The sequence below is a fragment of the Peromyscus maniculatus genome, chromosome 20 (assembly GCF_049852395.1).
Source record: "Peromyscus maniculatus bairdii isolate BWxNUB_F1_BW_parent chromosome 20, HU_Pman_BW_mat_3.1, whole genome shotgun sequence".
Classification (NCBI taxonomy): Eukaryota; Metazoa; Chordata; class Mammalia; order Rodentia; family Cricetidae; genus Peromyscus; species Peromyscus maniculatus.
In genome coordinates this window covers 73500364-73519817 of record NC_134871.1, presented here as the reverse complement: position 1 = coordinate 73519817, position 19454 = coordinate 73500364, and the positions used below count along the sequence as shown (strand labels likewise).

Below are 19454 nucleotides of genomic sequence, written 5' to 3'. Positions count from 1 at the left end.
ATTCATTCACATATCCATCCTCATGACTCTGTTGCCATTTCTTGGTTTATTTAGATTTTTCTGTTAGATTTTCTCCATGAATTCCCTGTAACACACATAAATATTCATGATAGAATAGTAGTTCTGACAATGATGACAATGACTGCTACTACCATTACCACTACACACACACACACACACACACACACACACACACACACACACACACTGATCTGTTTAATCAAGAAATCCTCCAATATGGGACAAGGACAGCATACTAATCAAAACATTCATCCTTTGAGTCTAGAGAATAATCTGATATGAGGCCCAAAGCAGAGGTTTTTTTTCTAGGTCTATGTTATAAAAACATCCCTGTGCCGGGCGGTGGTGACACACGCCTTTAATCCCAGCATTCGGGAGGCAGAGCCAGGAGGATCTCTGTGAGTTCGAGGCCAGCCTGGGCTACCAAGTGAGTTCCAGGAAAGGTGCAAAGCTATACAGAGAAACCCTGTCTCGAAAAAAACCAAAAAAAAAAAAAAAAAAAAAAAAAAAAAAAAAAAATCCCTGTATGGACTAACCATATCCTCTAGGGTCCATGAGGGTAGTAATAATGTAAGTGATCTAATTACTTACCACCTTTGCACTTTTGAGCAGTTCTAATGGTAATTATACATGTAATTCATGCAGATAATTAAGAAACAAAATATAGAGTGCCACCAGGAGTGTCTCCAAGGGAAGCTCGCGAGGCCGCTTCCGCGCTACTCGGGCTGTGACCACTGCGAGCTAAAGCCAAGTACACGGACCGGCCATCATGTTACATTACAGGCGGTATGGAGGAGAAACCAAGGTATATGTTGGTAACCTGGGAACTGGTGCTAGCAAAGGAGCATTAGAAAGGGCATTCGGTTACTATGGGCCCTTAAGAACTGTATGGATAGCCAGAAATCCTCCAGGATTTGCCTTTGTGGAATTTGAAGATCCTAGAGATGCAGAAGAGGCAGTTTGAGGCTTGAATGGGAAGGTGATTTGTGGTTCTCAAGTGAGGGTTGAATTATCGACAGGCATGCCTCGGAGATCTCGGTTTGATAGACCATCTGCCCGACGTCCCTTTGATCCTAATGATAGATGCTATGAGTGTGGTGAAAAGGGACATTATGCTTATGACTGTCATCACTATAGCCGTCGAAGAAGAAGCAGGTCAAGATCTAGATCACATTCCCGATCCTGGGAAAGGCGATACTCTCGCTCACACAGCAGGAGCCGGGGAAGGAGGTCAAGATCAGCATCTCCTAGAAGATCAAGGTCTATGTCTCTTTGTAGATCAAGATCAGCTTCACTCAGAAGATCTAGGTCTGGTTCCATAAAAGGATCAAGATCCCGTTCAAGATCCAGATCAAGATCCAGGTCTATTTCACAACCAAGAAGCAGCCGATCAAAATCCAGATCTCCATCCCCTGAGAGAAGTTGTTCCCCATCAGGAAGTCCACGAAGAAGTGCAAGTCCTGAAAGAATGGACTGAAGTTCTCAAGTTCACCCTTTAGGGGAAAGTTATTTTGTTTACATTATTATAAGGGATTTATTATGTCTGTAAAATGTAACCTGGGAAGGATCATCAACCATCTAATCCAAATGGATTTGGGTTATTGCTCTGTATAATTCACAGCAGTTAAATATTGTTTTTTTTAATGTATTAACATCTTATGTTCTGAAAATGTGGGTTTTTATTTGGTACATTTAAATAAAATGTTTCTAACTAGGAAAAAAGAAACAAAATATAAAATATCTCTCCTTTTATTGTAAAATAAAATAAATAATGTACATAAAATCCATATACCAACTGTAATAAGCTAATGCCAAATAGGTTATAGGTGTCTTAGCAGATAGGAGTCTAAAAATTGACTATTATAGATGTAATAGGATGTTTAGCATATAGAAATAAAGGTTTCATCAGCCTGGGCAGTGGACATTAACTCTCTTAAGGGTGTGCTGTCCTCGAACTTTTGATACAGTCTGAGAAAAGCTACTAATTTATGATCCTAACTAGCCATAACAGAGTTCTAATGTGAAATTGAAAAATTCCAACAAGGCTTCTAGGAGAAATGGCCTGAGACATTGATGGAAATAAATTGCCAATAGAACACCTCTTATTGACTGGGGTTATACCAATGAAAAAGGACACCATTTCCACTAAAAAGGAATTCAGAACACAAGGCCCAGTATGTGTAAGTAATCAAAGAACCCTGACCAGGTGTTAGGTTTAGGGTACAACATGGACACGAGATCTTTGAAAATAGCAAAGCCCCTATCTTTGAAATCCTAAGGAAGTGGATATAAAGTGATCTCACTACAAATGTCTGAGGGGATGGATGCTTGTTAAATAGAGTTAGTCATCCCTCAGTGTCTAAATACTTCAAGACAAAATGTTGTTCACAATACATATATGCAATATTATCTATCAGTTTTAGGATAGGAAAAATAAAAGAGCCATGAACTTACTGCTGTGGAGCTGGTGCTTAGTCCCTCCCTGCCTTTCTAATGCAAGCAGTTGGAGCTTGGCACCCACCTTCTCTTGGATTCACACCTGTTCTAACTGCTTCATGGCTAAAAGACTGAGAGAAGGCCAGAATACAGATGATGTGTATCACCTGAGGTAAGTCTAAGAAGATTAAAACTCTGACTGCCAAGAGGACGAGCAATGCCAAAGAACAGAGTCTAAAGTGCCAAAGCCAGAAGCCCTGAAAGAAGATGGAGTCTCTATAAAATAAAGCGAGAAAGACTCTTCAGTTTTGATCAGCAGGAAGCAACTCAAAATACATCAACCATGAAATGGCAACAGAGTCAGGAGAATGGATATCTGAATGAATTAGAATTATAAAAATGAATGCTGTAAGGGAATCAGCTAACCTGAGCACAGGGACAGCTTTGTATCTAGAAGAATTATTTGTGGCAAAAGCAGCAACCACACAAAATCATGGTGTGAGGAAAGGGCACTGGGCTGTCTGGGGTCCATTAGTGCTTAGAAAGGAGTGCACAAGAATGCACCTGGGCCAACATCTGGACAGCATAGCTTTCTAGGAAAGGGCTAGCCTTGTTTTAATATTTTATTGTAAAACAATAGAGACCAAAAGTCAAAAAGAATAAATGGATACCTTAAATAGTTATTTTAAGGCAAATATACATATGTAGACCTGAAGAATTGGCTGAGCAGTTAAGAGCACTTGACACTCTTCCAAAGGATCTAAAATTGTTTCTCAGCTCCCACCTGAAAGGCTCACAACCTCCTCTAAGTCTAGCTCCAAGGGATTTGTCTCCTTCTTCTGGCCTCCTTGGACAGAGGTAGTGTTCACACAAGACAAATTTGCCCCATGACACATCATAACCTGTAATGGTCACTTTTGAAGCCCACCAAGGACTTTGTATCTATCATAACTCCTTTCCTCCCAATACAAGTGATCACTACCCTTTACCTAATCTGTTCTTTGTTTGTTTATGGTGTTGCCACCCAAGTGTGACTCCCTGGACACCACAGTTTGGAATTATTTTTCATCTAAAGATTCCCTTCTGTTCATTTTTCTTCCTGTCAGTGCATTGTTTTGTTTTGTTTTGTTTTTTTCAGTGGTTTTTTTTTTTTTTGGTTTTTTTTTTGTTTTTGTTTTTGTTTTTGTTTTTGTTTTTGTTTTTGTTTTTCGAGACAGGGTTTCTCTGTGGAGCTTTGCGCTTTTCCTGGATCTCTCTCTGTAGCCCAGGCTGGCCTCGAACTCACAAAGATCCACCTGCCTCTGCCTCCCAAGGGCTAGGATTAAAGGCGTGCGCCACCACCGCCCGGCTGGTTTTTGTTTTTATCTTATTCAATTCATTAGTCTCCAAGAAATGTTTATTATGGGTCTTCAATGTAGATTGTGAATAAATTACATAGCAAAAGAATAGGTTCTGCCAACCAATTGTTTCCTTTCCAAAATACAGAATTGTTGCTTAGAAAAAAGTACCTAATAGGAAAAAAGTATCCTGAATCTAGAGAAACCAACCTTGAGGATGATGAGAACAAGAATCCGAGTACTCTCCAGGCCTTTACTCACCCCAGGGTGGAAACATAAACACATTGGAGACTCCACACTGAGGATGATGGGGCTGCAAGATTAAAAGAGACTTTATTCCTGGCTGACAACTCAGTTCTGTTTTTCTTAGTTGTAAGCCATCAATAGCAATAAGTAATTCCTAGCAGGACACACTATATGTATGAATTAACATATCACAAATATACATAGTAATTATGTGCTAGTTTTTTAATGGTAATTTTATGGGCACTTTAAGTTTAAAACCAAAGCTACCATAAAAGTTTATTACTTCTATAACCATTAGTTGCTGAGACCCAAGTACATGGTAAACCAAAAATATCCAAGGATTGTAAAGCTTGGATCTAGTAGCAAGTCTTCCTGAAGGACTAAGAAGGTACCCACAGTCCCTCCATTGTACCTGGAAATATCACATTGAAAATACTGGACCAAAGAACAGGATTTAAGCCCCAAAGATGACATTTGTCAAGGTTTTCTTGAATATAGTTGTCAATAAGAGTAAGCTTCTTTTTCTCCAATATCATTTCCAATCACTCTCACTCAAAATTAACCAGTATGGGAACTTCATGAGTTCCACTTCTAATGTTCAATGGAAATCTGTCTAACAGTGGAAGCATTAACATCAGAGGCAACCTAATGATAAATGTCAGAAACTGTAGTACATCAGATTTGTTCATGGAGATTTCTAGGGTATTCAGGACTCAGTTTTAAGCAAAAATAATCAATCAGTTTTATCTCATTATATTTTATTTCACTATGTTTTATTGTTATCTTTTAAAAGCCTGTGCTTTTCTAATGACAGAAAAGGAGTAAATCTGGAAGGGAGAGGAGGGGGGACTGGGAGGAGTTAGAGGGGTAATTGTAATCAGGATATGTTATATGAGAAAATAATCTCTTTTTCAATAAATGGGAAAAAGGCTCATCTTTTTTTTTTCATTTATTGTACATACTGATCACAGTTTCCCCTCCCTCCTCTCCTCCCATCCCCTCCGCCTACCTCTCTTCTACCCTCCTCCCCTATCCACCCCTCCTCTGGCTCCATTCAGAAAGGGGCAGGCCTCCCATGGGAGTCAACAAAGCATGGCAAATCAAGTTGAGGCAGGGCCAGTCTCCTCCCCCTGCATCTAGGTTGGGTGAAACAACCCAGCATGGGAATGGGTTCCCAAAAGCCAGCTCAAGTGCCAGGGACAGGTCCTGATCCCACTGATAGGGGCCCCACAAACAGACCAAGCTACACAACTATCACACATATGCAGAGGGTCTAGACTGGTTCCATGCAGACTCCCTAGCTGTGGGCCCAGGGTCCATGAGCTCCTACAAGCTCAGGTCAGCTGTCTCTGTGGGTTTCCCCATCTTGATCTCAACCTCCTCCCCTTGCTCATACAATCCCTCCTCCCTCTCTTCAACTGGATTCCCAGAGCTTGGCCCAGTGCTTGGCTGTAGATCTCTATATCTGCTTCCATCAGTTACTGGATGAATGTTCTCTGATGACAATTAAGATAGTAACCAATCTGATTACAGGAGAAGGCCATCCTCTCCACTATTGCTAGAAGTATTAGCTGGGGTCATCCTTGTGTTTCATCCTGGGATTTTCCCTGCCACCAGGTTTCTCCCTACCCCCAAAATTGCTCCCCTATCAAGATAACTACTTCATTATTCTCCCCATCCATCCCACCTCCAACCTGCCCAACTTGATCTCCCATGTTCCCATACTTCCATCCCTCTCCCCTCTACCCCCAATTTACTTAGGTAATCTCTTCTATTTCCTCTTCCCAGAGAATCCCGTGTCTCTCTTTGGGCCCTCCTTGTTACTTAGCTTCTCTGAGGCTGTGGATTGTAGCCTGGTTATACTTTACATTACAGCTAATATTCACTTATGAGTGAGTACATACCATGTTTGTTTTTCTGGATCTGGGTTACCTCACTGGGGATGATTTTTTTCTAGATCCATACATTTGCCTACAAATTTCATGATGTTATTTTTTTAACTGCTAGTAATATACTCCATTGTGTAGATACACCACATTTCCCTTATCCATTCTTCAGTTAAGGGGCATTTAGTTTGTTTCCAGGTTCTGGCTATTATGAATAATGCTGCTATGAACATAGTTGAGTAAGTGTCCTTGTGGTATGATTGAGCATCCTTTGGGCATATGCCCAAGTTTGGTATAGTTGGGTTGAGGTAAACCGATTTCCAATTTTCTGAGAAACAGAGAAAGCTCATCTAATCAATATTGTTATTTATAAATGATTTACAATATTATTATAATTCTACTGGAAGTCTTAGCCTCATCTTTCCACCAGGTCCTCCACTGTAACTGAGGACCAGGATCCAAGACTGCTATAACCAAGTCTCTCTAGTCTTGAAGGATAATTCTATTACAAGTTGACCGTGAGTTTAATATCTGCTTCACAAACGGTGAAAGCGTATGAGACTACCACTTCCTTGAATCTCCTCAAATCTAACATTTGCACAGGAGTCCATTCAGCTCTTACACAGCCTTGGGGATATCTATCATTTGGCAGTTCCTGTAAGGTTACTGGATAAATTAAGATTGGCTATTTGAAAAACTTAGGCTGTTGCTCTCTAACCTTATAATGCAATGCTGAGATTGATTCTCCTTTAAATTCCTCTGGCTGGGTATGAATATTTCTATGATCTGTTTTAATAAATTTTTCTAAAGCTTTTATCTTGGCACTCATATTAACCAACTTTTTTTACTGATAAAGCAAAAATGATCAAACATAATATTTATAATTTACATTATGTAAATCCCATCTAAATTAATTATCCTCTCATTTAATTGCTCCATTTTCAAACTTTCCAGCATATTATCATATAGAGAAATAACTCCCTCCATTATAATAGTGTTTCTCATTTTTTAATGTGAGAAAAAAACTCTCTCTTTTAACTAATTCCTCCCTTTAAGAATTCCCAATTGTTAATCAATCTTCTTCAAGACCCAGCTATATCACTCTTGGGCATATACCCAAGGAATGCTCAATCATATCACAGGGACACATGCTCAATTATGTTCATAGCAGCATTATTCATAATGCTCAGAACCTAGAAACAACCTAGATGCCTCTCAACTGAAGAATGGATTAAGAAAATGTGGTACATATACACATTGGAGTACTACTTAGCAGAGAAAACAATGACATCATGAAATTTGCAGGCAAATGGATGGAACTAGAAAATATCATCCTGAGTGAGGTAACCCAGACTCAGAAGGACAACATGGTATGTACTCACTTATAAGTGGATACTAGATGTAAAGCAAAGGATAACCAGACAACAACCCACAACTCCAGAGAAGCTAGCTAACAAGGAAGACCCAAAGAGGGACTCATGGATTGCCCTGGGAAGGGAAAACAGATGAGATCCCCATGAGTAAACTAGGGATGAGGGGTGAGCAATGGAGGTTAGGGGATAAGGGATTAGAGCATAAGGGAACGGGATGGTCAAGCTAGAACAGGGAAGGAGTGGGAAAGCAATGAAAGAGATACCATGACAGAGGGAGATATCATGGGGATAGAGAGAAACCCGGTGCTAGGGAAGTTGCCAGGAATCTCCAAGGATGATCCCAGCTTGAACTACTAGAAATAGTGGAGAGGGTTGTAGTGGGTAGCCGTTCCAGCTTTGACCTGGAAATACCACCCCCTTTGAGGCTTCAGTAACTGTCACACCTACAAGGCAGAGCTGAGAGAGGACCCCTGAAGATCCGAGACCCAGATGGGGGAGCTCTCTTGGTTCCTGGACCCTGGATGCTGGAGTTAGACCCAGCAGAGAACACTGTGGACTGTGCTACACCTTTCACAAACCCTGTAACCTATCCCTTCACTTGTAAGTTACCCCACAAAATAAACCTCCCTTTTAACTACGGGGAGTTGCCTTAATAATTTCACCAATAGAGGGTGCCTAAACTGAACTGGCTTACTCCAGTGATCAGACCAGTGAATGCCCTAACTGTCATCACAGAGCTTTTCTCCAATGACTGATGGAAGCAGATGCAGAGATCCACAGCCAAACACCAGGCAGAGCTCCAGGAGTCCAGTCAAAGAGAGAGAAGAGGGATTCTATGAGCAAGTGCATCAAGATCATGATGGGGAAACCTGCAGAGATGACCAAACCAAACTAGTGGGAACTCATGAAAGTTGGATCAATGGCTGTGGAGCCTGCATGGGACTGGACTAGGCCCACTGCATGATAAGACAGTTATGTAATTTGAGCTGCTTGGGGCCCCCTGGCAATAAGATCAGAATCCATCCCTGGTGCATGAGGGGGCTTTTTGGAGCCCACTACCTATGAAGGGACACCTTGTGCAGCCTTGAGGCAGAGGGAAGGGCTTGGACTTGCCTCTACTGAATATGCCTCCCCATGGGAGGCCTTGCCTTCTTGTGGGGGGAGAGTGAGAGGGGGTGGGTTTGGGAGGGGGAGCCTGGGGGTGGGAAGAGGTAAGAGGGGGATCTTTGATTGGTGTGTAAAATGAATGAAAATATTTTCTTAATAAAAAAAAAAGAAAAGAAAAGACAATTTCCAATTGTCTCACTCAATCTGCTGATGATGACAATAAAGATGTGAGGCTGACAGCTTGAGTGGGTTTTCAAGCAGCTACCTAGTGCAGCAGCAGCCTGAGAAGAGGGTCCCGGGAAAGCCCACAACCCACCAGGAGAGAAGAAGCCAAAGAGCCAGCGTCTGAATGGAGGAACATGTGAAAGCAGCTAACTCTTGTCTCCTGCAGTGTTTGGAGCCCAAACACCTATTTGGTACAAAGAGGCTGTAACAGAAAAATCCCAACTCGCCCAGAGGAAAAGAAAGGAAAACCTTAGCTGGTGGGGTAATGACTCCCACCATGTGCAGCTCTAGCCAGTGGCTGCAAAGCCACAAGCAAGAGGTTTTTTCACAAATTCATGCCCCAAAAGTTGGACATCAGATGTAGCCCGAATCCTGATTGGTCTTAATAAAAACCCGGAGGCAGATATTGGCATAAATGCTGAAGAATCAGAGAAGTAAAGGAGCAGCCACTAGAGAGACTTCTTACCTCTCCTGAGTCCTCATACTGAAAGGACTGAGCTCCTGTCTCTGCCCCACCTTGTCACTTCCTCTCTCTGCCCAGCTATATCACTTCCTGTTTCCTTCTTCCAAGTGCTGGGATTAAAGGTGTTTGCCACAATTGCCTGGCCTCCATGGTTAACTAGTGGCTGGCTCTGCCCTCTGACCTCCAGGCAAGCTTTATTTGTTAGAGCACAAGCAAAATATTTGTTATAGCACACTGATGCAATACATGGGTTCACATATGTACACACATACACACAAAACACAACAAATTTTAAAAGAAATGAAAAGAAAATAAAGTTACAAAATTTCAACATTTCTGTGAGCATGCTTTCTTGGTATGCCTTGTCTATAGAAATGTTTTTAATAATTTTATCTGTATGTCTGTGTATGTATGTGCAGATATATACTTGTTTCTGTAGAGACCAGAGGTTAAAGTCCAAAATCTTGATCTGTTGCTGGCTATCTTTTATTTTGTAACAGGATCTCTCACTACTTTGGACAGACTGGCTGGCTGAAAAGCTCCAGGGATCCTTCTTTCTTGGCCTCCCCATTACATGTTATAACTGAGCCATTTCCCAGCTCCTCAGGGAAGTTTCTGTAGCCACACAGAATTCTCTCTTTTGTTGTCTTCCTATAGTGTTAAAAGAAATACATGGGGATGGAGAAGATGGTTTCATTGCAGACCACCCAGGTTAGGTTCCCAGCACTCACATAGCAGCTCACAAGCACCTGGATCCAGGAGGTCCAACATCCTCTTCCAGCCTCCACAGGTACTACAAGCATGTGGTAACCATTTACATACATGCACATGTAGGCATGTGCATAAATAATGTTTTTTTCATTTTAAAAGAAATACTTGGCAGCTTGCTTTTTGGGATTTCCTGACTCTGCTCTTTCCCTACCTTTACACTTTCTTCTCTTATTACCTTCTCTCTTGTCCCTTCTCTGCTTAGTTCTCAGTCTATTCCCAAGGATTCTGCTCCTAAGTGAGTGCCATGGCAGTCTGGATCTACAGTTACTAGGCTTAACTGCACTTGCCTGTACCTTCTGACCTCACTACATGACCTGCACCCCAAACTAACTGAGAGAAACTCCTCTGGCTTCAAATGAGTTCTCATGCTCATCTGTAATGTTCTCTGGGCATGATCTGCTGAGTATCTCAGTGTTGTCTTCTCCTGAACTGCCAGATTTCTGATAGCCTGTCTTATGTCAGCTGGTGGTTTGTCTTCACATCTGGATATTTTGTTGTCTAGTTCTGTTGTAAACACTATCCACAATTTCGGGCCTTTGCTAACTAGTTCCTCTGTTTTTTTTAAATGTGAATTTAAAAAAAAAATGCCATAGTGCCTCATTTTCACATTATCTTCTAATCTCTAATCTCTCTTTATATGGCCTTCAGACACATTGAGGATTCACAGTTCATTATAAAAGTGAAGACTACCAGTAAGGCATGTATTCAGGACACTTCTTGGAAAGACAAGCTGTCAACCGTGGGAGAGCTTCAGCGCTTGAGTCTCAAACAGTCCTGACTCAACTGAGGGTACCAAGAGACCTAGGAAGGTCTCAGGAGCCTGAGAAGACTTTAGCAAAGCCCATTTGTTTTTCAGTGGAAGAGACAGAAGCCCAGGGAGGGTGGTGGCTTTCAAAGAAGATCAAAGCAAACAGCAGAGCCATGAGAACACAGGTCCTCTTAGCCACTTAGCAGAAATACTTCTTGAAAGTGTCATTCACAAACATAAACAGATGAGCCTGTCATGTGACAGGATGCTTGCCATGAATATGAATAACCAGTGATGGGAAATGCTTCTAAGTGTCCCCTACAGCAAAATTAGGAAACATTGTAGGATCAGTGGTACAGGGTAGCTCTACTCAGTAGACTGGGAAACTCAGGCTGGCTGCATCATCCCTACAGTAGGGTCCAGAATCATGCAAAGCTCTGGGAGACAGTATGTCTCACCCAGATGCTGTGCTCAGTCAAGGCTGTTTTTGTTGTCACACTCCTGACCCTTTTTGAAAGTTGGGAAATAAGTCTTAAATGTAGGAACTGTCTTCTCTTTTTAGCTCTAAACTTATAAATGGTAAGAATTTTGTGCCTGAAAAGAGGGGGGAGAGAGAGAGGTAGCCAGAGTTTGACCCTATAAGTACTTCTGGAGAATATCAATGCCATGGCACCTCATAATAGCCTGTGAAGTCCTCCCAGATACTGTAGAGAAAAGCAAGCTTTGTTTAATACAGTTAGCTCAGCAGAAGTATTCTGGATATATATATAATTTATGGAGAATAAACAGAATTTAAAAAAAAAAAAAAACAAGAATCAGGATTCACAGTCCAACAAACAGAATCCTGAGTGACCAAGGACAGCTTCCTGCCAGGACCCACAGGTTGCCCTGTGTCTCACTGGGACTTGTTTGGTCTCCTGACAGCCAGCAGAAAGCTGCAAGTCCCTTGCCTGGGCTCTGACTCCCTGATCCTAGTCTGTTTTCACAACAAGATCTGTCTCCCACCTCAAATCCCAGGAACATATCAATGGCACAGCCAAACACAAACTCATGAGTGCTCCTAGGGTCAGCTGCTCTGGTTTCTATGTGGCATCAGCCAGAAATCTGGGAACATGTACTAATTTGGGAGGTGATAGCTCAGGTCTGGGGACACACAGGAGAGGCATAGAGTTTACTGGAGGCTGAGACTCCATGTCTCAGGACTGTCAGGAACCTTCAGGAGGGGTCCTCCTTCTCCCTAGTCTCACCTTAGACACACCAACCAAATTCATCATTCCTATTAGACAATAATTTATAACCAAAATAAGAGCTGTAGACATCCTCTTTCTCAAGAAATAGCATAATTTTTCCAGATGCACATGGTTTGTACTTAAGGAAATATGCAGTGAGCTTTGAGTAATATGAAAAGGAGAGGTAAGATGAGGTTAAAAGAAATTTAAAAAAAAACTGAACATACCTAATAGAGTGTTATATTTGCAGGGTTTGTAGGGAATTCCTCTAGAAGAACTGGGAAAAGCTGTGTTTCTTCAGTGTGAGTCTACATCTGCTGTGAACATCCTGTCAACTGGAAGCATTAGCAGAGAAAAAAATCAAAATTCAGTGTTTTCTCTGAAGAAACGGCCACATACAGGACAAGTGCTGTCTATATGAAGCACTTGTATGTTGCTGAGAGCTGGTCTGTTGTTTTCCTTAATGCAAATGGTAGCTTATCCCCTTCTGTTTTCCCAGCTGAGAAAAGTCAAGTCCCCCTGGGTAGTAGGAGGAGGGAGAACTGAGCTGAAATAGTCTAACTGATGCTGACTATAACCAAGTCAGGCACCCATTAGGATGTAAATAGGCATGTACTGAGAGAGACCTTAGAATACACAGCTCTAAATGAAATGCCTCTGTAGCATGAATCTTCAAAGTTCTTATTAATAAAGTCAAACCTGAGGCGAGTTATTGGGGTCAATGCTGGTAGATCAGAGAGACAGAACAAGCCACAGCTATCTCACCTTGCCAATTCCTCAGCTGGTCCTATTTCCTCAGACTGGAAGCTTCTGTGTCCTCATCTCAATGGCTCTCAGCTGAACTGCTGCTTAAAAGCCTGAATGCTTAACCAGCCAAAATGCTTCTAGTTTCTGGTCCTCACGCCTTATATACCTTTCTGCTTTCTACCATAACTCCCTGGGATTAAAGGTTCGCTTTCTGGGATTAAAGGCGTGAGTCACCACGCCTGGCTGTTTCCAATGTGGCCTTGAACTCACAGAGATCCCAGATGGATTTCTGCCTCTGGAATGATAGGATTAAAGGCGTGTGCTATCACTGCCTAACTAGTGGCTTTTCTGTTCTCTGACCCCAGATAAGTTTATTAAGGTACACAATATTTTGGGGAACACAATACCACCACATGCCTCCATCAAAACCTTCCTCTCAGAGCTTAGGGGACCCTGCAGAAGAGGAGGCAGAAAGAATTTAAGAGCCAGAGGGCACAGAGGACACCAGGGGAACAAAGCCCTGTAAAACAACTGAGGAAAGCTCACAGGAACTCCCAGAGACTGAAGCAGCAATCACAGGGCCTGCATGATTCTGCACCAGGTCCTCTGCATATACACAATAGCTTTCAGTTTAGTACTTTTATGGGACTCCTGAATGTGTGAACAACTTGGTCTCTTGTGCCTTCTCTTGGAGCTGTTTTATTTTTCTGTTGGTTTGTCTTGTCCAACTTCGATGTGATGGTTTTTGTTTTATCTTAATGATGTTTCACTTTGTTATGTTTGGTTGTTATCTCTTGGAAGTGTGTTCTTTTCTAATGAGAGACAGAAAAGGATTGGATTCAGATGAGAAAAGAGATGAGAAGGAACTAGAAGGAGTAGAGGGAGAGGAAATGGTATTCAGATTATATTGTATGAGAAAAGACTGTGTTTAATAAGGGGAAAAATAAAGATAATTTAAAAATCAGAAGGGAAAATAGACAACAAAGTTAAACAGGGCAGTGGAATGTGACAGAGGGGATTGCCAGAGAAGACTGAAGATCTAAGGAAAGAGTAAAGGACTCTGCTCACCATCTTCCCAAGGGACTCATTAATAGACACTGATGAAGTGGGGTTTGTACTGGAATTTAGTTCAACTTTTATCAAAGACAAAACTGTTGCCTTGTGCTCAGAGAAACTCAGAGAAAGGGGCTGTTTCATGTTGCAGAGGGCCCTGAGCACAGGAAACACTAAAAACAATCCAACAGATCAAACAGCATTCATCAGCAGGAAGAAACCTCAGTGATTAGTGCTCACAAGAGCAGAAGCTTCTGGGACCTGACAGATGTTGATATGGAAGCTGGATTTCTCCAGTGGGGAGGGGAACAAGTTTATTTATTGTGTATTAAAAGTAAGTACAGCAAAAATAGAGCAGTGACTCAGCATTTAAGAGTGCTGACTACTCTTTCAGAGGAGCCAAATCCAGTTCATATGGTGGCTCATGACCACCTGTATGTAACTCCAGTTCCAGGAGATCTGACACCTTCTTCTCTTCTAGACTCTGCAGGCTCCTGCACACACTGTGTGCACATACATACATACATACATACATACATACATACATATATACATACATACATAAATGAATGAATAAATAATAAATTTTAAAACATTTTTTAAAACATTTATAAAGTACAACCAGCTCTCTATATCTGCAGGTTTAGCATCTGAGAATTCAGCTAACTAATGGGATCAAAAAGTGTCTTCAAAATTGTGCTTATACCAAATATACACAGTCTTTTTTATCTATTGCTAAATGTTACATAACTACTACATAATATACCATTCACATTGCATTAGGAGTTATAGGTAATCTATGGGTGATATAAAGTATGTGGAGGATATTTTAAGTTCTATGCAGATACTATACCATTTTTTTAAAGGTCATGAGCATTTGTAGATGTTGGCACCCCCTGGTGATCATTAGCTGATTCCCCTAAAGATACTTAGGGGTGACTATACTTGGATAAAGCTAGAAGAACTAAAGATTTCCTCCACTGTCCCTACACTGAGAATGCAAGGCTACAAATGTATAACACAAAGTAAACAAGACCTAGCAAGAATTTTATGCTTCTAGACAATGATAGAACTTAAGGAAAGACATTACTTCTCACTCTCTCCTTTATACCATTACCTGCCCATTCAAGTTCTTCTTTCTCCTAGTCTGATGGCTATGGATAAAATGACCTCTCTACAACCTTTTCCACTAAGTGTATTTAAATCTCAGACGATGTTGGAATTCCACATAGGAGTGTCAGAGCACCAGAAGAAGCCGGTGCTTGCAGCCAATTGGGAGCATTTCAGGTCTCTGAGTTCCTAGAATCTCAACAGTAAACAGGTCCAGTTGCTTCCAACTCTCTGGCAATTCCTCTTTGCCTCCAACCCCACAAAGCCTCAGGATCACACATGAGTTACCCAAATTATCCTGAAGAAACTGGTTCTCTGTGCATCTTATCCTTACCATCTGGAGTCTTGAGGAGTTCTATGGATGCATCACAAGGGCTGAAGATTAGGGAAGAACCTGAGCTTGGTCTGGCCCTTTAGAACTATATCCAGATATTCAGAAACAGGGAAAGGCACACACCTGAGATCACATTGTCTACAACTCTATTGTAGCATTTCCTTAATTATGTATGTGTATATGAGTATGTGGCGGGGGGGGGGGGGGGGGGGGGTTGCCTTATGCATGTGTTTGTCTGTGAGTGGGTTTGCCCATGAATGAATGTGGAGGCTAGAGATCCACATAGGATATCTTCTATTTTTCTTCACTTGTGAAAGCCATCTGTTGAAGAGCACAAACATTCTCTCCTACACTACATGCTCCCTATATCCTCATGTGTCCTCTGGGATTAGTCTTGGGACCCTGACCTGAGCTACACAGATGAGTCAAAGTCTACTCTCAGAGACCTCTTCGCCAGGAAACTGGAGACTAAACATTTATAAAAATGTATGTGGAGGAACCAACAAGATAGTTCTATAGGTAAAGTGACTTGCCACCCACAGTACAAGCCTGGAGACCTCAGTTTGGTCCCTGGGATCCATGTAAAGGTGGAAAGAGAGAACTAACTTTACAAAATTGTCCCCTAATCTTGACACACATGCACACAGAGAGAAAGAGAAAAAAATGAGAGGGTTAGTAATGACAATAAATACTTGTTTAATATGTGCTTCCTGTTCTGACTCAATGAAGCTTCTGTGGCCTGCATCTTTAGGTTTCTCCAGCCAAGCCCACTAGTAGAGAAGAAGGTTATCCAACTATATTCACAGGACAAACCCCACAGATACGTCAGCAAAGAGTGCATTGGAAAAGCAGCTGTGGAGGCTAGGGAAGTATCTCGGTGATTAAGAGTACTTCCTATTCTTGCAAAGGATCTGAGCTCTGAGCTCAGTTATAAACATCCATGTCAGATAATTCACAATTCCCTATAATTCTGTTCTGGCCACTATGGCACCCACACACATGTGGTATACACACACACACACACACACACACACACACACACACACACACGAAAAATAAATATTTTTTAAGCAGCTCTGTTTGCCTCTAGGAGCTAGGGCAAGGGTTGCTTGGGAAGGGGCACTGGGGAATTTCCTAGATTACTGGCAACATAAATATTAATTGGAATCAGTAGACAGATTTGCTAAAATGACAAGATAAAACATACCTTGCATTGTATGTAAGTTTTACCTCATAAAAAGCAAACAAATATTGAATCTGGATGGTTACTTGCTGCTTATTGTTTCTTTTCTCTTTAAGATTTATTTTTATTTTTATTTGTGTGTTTCTTTATCTGTGTGTGTATGCCATATGTGTTCAGGTACCTGCAGTAGACAGAAGAAGGTCTTGGATCCCCAGAGGCTGGAGTTCTGAGTCACCTGATATAGATCCTCAGAACCAAATTCAAGTCCTCTAGAAAAGCTGCTCAACCATCTCTCCAGACCCTTGTTAAGTGGTGGTGGTGGTGGTGGTGGTGGTGGTGGTGGTGGTGGTGGTATGTTGTTGTGTTTTGTTTTAATGAGTATAAAGGTGGAACTTCTGGTTTCCAACGGATTAATGTAATTCATTTCCTTCTTCTGCCACTGCAGACACTGCACACACACAGCACACATAAATGAAGAAAGAAATTAAAAAAGAAAGGACAGATAGGATCCAACTCACAAAAGGCAATGCATACTCTGCCTAGGGGTTTGCATACTAGAAATCACTTACACTGAAGGTAGATAGAAATAGAAACTATCATCTGTGGGGCTATTGTAGTAAAGAATAGAAATGGCAAGATGCAAAGACAGAGGCTGCAAAAACAGAGGCCCTGGGAATGATCAAGAGGGACCAATCTCTACATCCATGTAACAGAGAAGCTGGCAGGAAGGAATATTGGAAAATTATTGTCCAGTCTCTGTCTATATTACAGAGTGAATGTTAGTACTATTAATTAAAACAAAAACAAATAAAATAGTAAAGGGGAAGAGGTTGTGATGGGTAAAGATGTTGGGCAAGGCAAGTGAGACCCATTTTCAACCTGTAGGATATGTTGCCCATCAGCTATTGGTTATTAATGCTCAGGAGAGGTCTGAGTTGATGAACAGGCAGGAATTATAAATTTGACTCACACAGGAGCATGTGTAAGGGGAAGACGAAAAGGGCTCCAAATAAAACAATAGAAAATACCGAGGTGGCAGGGAAGAATGCAGTGGGAAAGGGGAGGGGAGGAGGACAGAAGAAAAGACTAGCATTTCATAGGATGAAAGCTAGTTAACAGTGTCATGAACCCTCAAAGGTCAAGAAAGAGAGGTGAACAGCAGCAACTGTGTTTTCTACCTTGGCAAGCACTCCTCCAGGATACAAGTGGGAATGTAAAGTAAAACAATGATGAATCAAAGTATGCACGCTTTTCTAACAGCTTTTGCATAAATGAAAGCTAGGAAAGGGTGGGGATAATGGCATTGATATGATAGAAGATGGGGAACCAAGACAGGTTCCTATTAACTACAGGAGAGAAAAGGAGGCTGGATAGAACAAATTCCTGTGGCGATGTGGGGTAACTATCAGGGTCACCCCAAGAGGGCCCTCCAAGAGTCTCCATTGAGTTTCCTATTTAAACTTCACTTGTATCCTGGATTCTTCTGAATACTTCCAACATGGAGAGCTGGGATTATGTGGCATGCCCCAAATCACTCTAGTATCAAATAGTGAAGCAGATACACAACCTCTTGGACCAGGAAGGGCTTGCATTTCTTTCCTGCCTCCATCACTGCCTCTCCATTGTTTCTTTCTGTGGCCTGACCCACTGTGTACCAAGCAAAACCATAACCTACTCATGTCTGAGACAGCACAGGAAAAGCACCACAGAAAGACATTCACAGACTGCTTTCCCCAAAGCCCTGGGGAAATGCCTGTTCCCTAGAGAGTCCTAAACAGTAACTGGTTTTCTTATGGTCAGTAAACAAAGCTCCATGTTGTCATCAGCTCCTGAAATAGGTAGAAGAAGGGGATGGACAACCACAGCATACATATCCCTCATATTAACCTTGGAGAGAATAATGATTATTTCTCACTGTCAAATAAAAACAATTGAAGTAGGGCAGGTGAATCACCACGCCCAAAGCCACAGAGCTAGTAAACACAAAATCAAGTCATAAACTTGTCTCCAGCACTATTCCTGCTACCCAAAGCAAACATGATTCCAAGCAGTTACAAGCACCTTTGCCTTTCTCACTAATGTGACCTCTGCACACCTTGGCCATGCTCTCCCTTCTGAAAAGCAAGCTGAGAGCTGACTCCCTGCTCTCACCAGAAGGGTTTTCTGGGGTTGAGAATCATTAGCTGGGACTGATGATGCCTTAGTCAGGGCCTACAGAGGCTGGTTCTTTTCTAAAGAAAGAACCTCTCTGGACCTAGGTCTAATGTGTTCTCAGGGCTCTGAGGGCTGCCTCTTAGAACTGGCTTGGCCTACTCTGGAGGAGCTCCAGCCCGCCACTTGCTGTGACGAAACTGAATCTGAGGGGCCCTCCAGCTCCTACACTCAGGGAGAAATGACTCATCAAAGTACTCCTGCCACAGCCTTCCCCAAAAACCCCTCATAGTCTCACCTGGACCCCAGATGTCATCAGACATGGAAGCCTGGGTGATAAGCACAATGGCAAAGGGAAGGGCGAGCAAAAGATGCCAATCGGGATGGTTCCAGAACACCTATCGGGGACCTACATAGAGGGAAGACAAGCGCCAGCCAGGCCCAGCTGGCTCCTGGAGACTTAGCAGATGGCTCTGAGGTGGGAGAGGTGGAAGAGCAGGAGCAAACACACCACCGGGAGGCTGGTTCCCACTAGTCTCTGTCATGACTAAAAGAGGTCCAGACAAGCAGTAGAGACACCTAGACCAGAGGATCTCTGAGGCCTCTGCAGCACGCCCTGAGTGGACACACCTGAGTTCACAGAAGCATGAGACTGGCTGCTCTCTTCTTCCTGTCAACTCTAGCTGGGCCACTGGCCTGGGCCCGAGAGTATGACCCTTACCCAGCACTCAGCCTTATTAACCCTTGTCCTGCACTCAGCATTATAGACCCTGGGAAATTTGATTCCCCTTGTCCCTTCCTCAGCAGAGGCAGTGCTCCTAAATGTGCTTCTGCCACCCCTCATTCTTCAAAAGACTCCCCATGCTCAGTCCTGATCCTGTTGCTACAGTCCCAGCCCCTCAATGAGTCTGCCCACTCTGCTTCTGTCACTCTGACATCGTCTTCTCCTCAATAAGCTGAGCCATTTCCACCCCTAAGACTTTCATGCATCCTTCTCCCTGTTCCTCACCCTGTCCTTTTACCCAGGCAGTGCC

General features: G+C 42.3%; 1 long non-coding RNA gene and 1 pseudogene across 1 annotated transcript in view; one reads left to right on the top strand and one right to left on the bottom strand.

Moving 5' to 3' along the window:
• The first annotated feature begins 766 nt into the window (after window positions 1–766).
• On the top strand, window positions 767–1740 carry LOC102923711 (serine/arginine-rich splicing factor 7 pseudogene; annotated as a pseudogene).
• A 2106-nt stretch (window positions 1741–3846) lies between these two features.
• Window positions 3847–19454, bottom strand: part of LOC107401796 (uncharacterized) — a 28237-nt gene continuing 12629 nt past the window's right edge. The window contains exons 2-3 of the long non-coding RNA XR_013046277.1: window positions 12070–12177; window positions 3847–4107 (exon numbers count right to left, since the gene is read on the bottom strand). This is a non-coding gene — a long non-coding RNA (uncharacterized LOC107401796). The remainder of the gene's footprint in view (window positions 4108–12069; window positions 12178–19454) is intronic.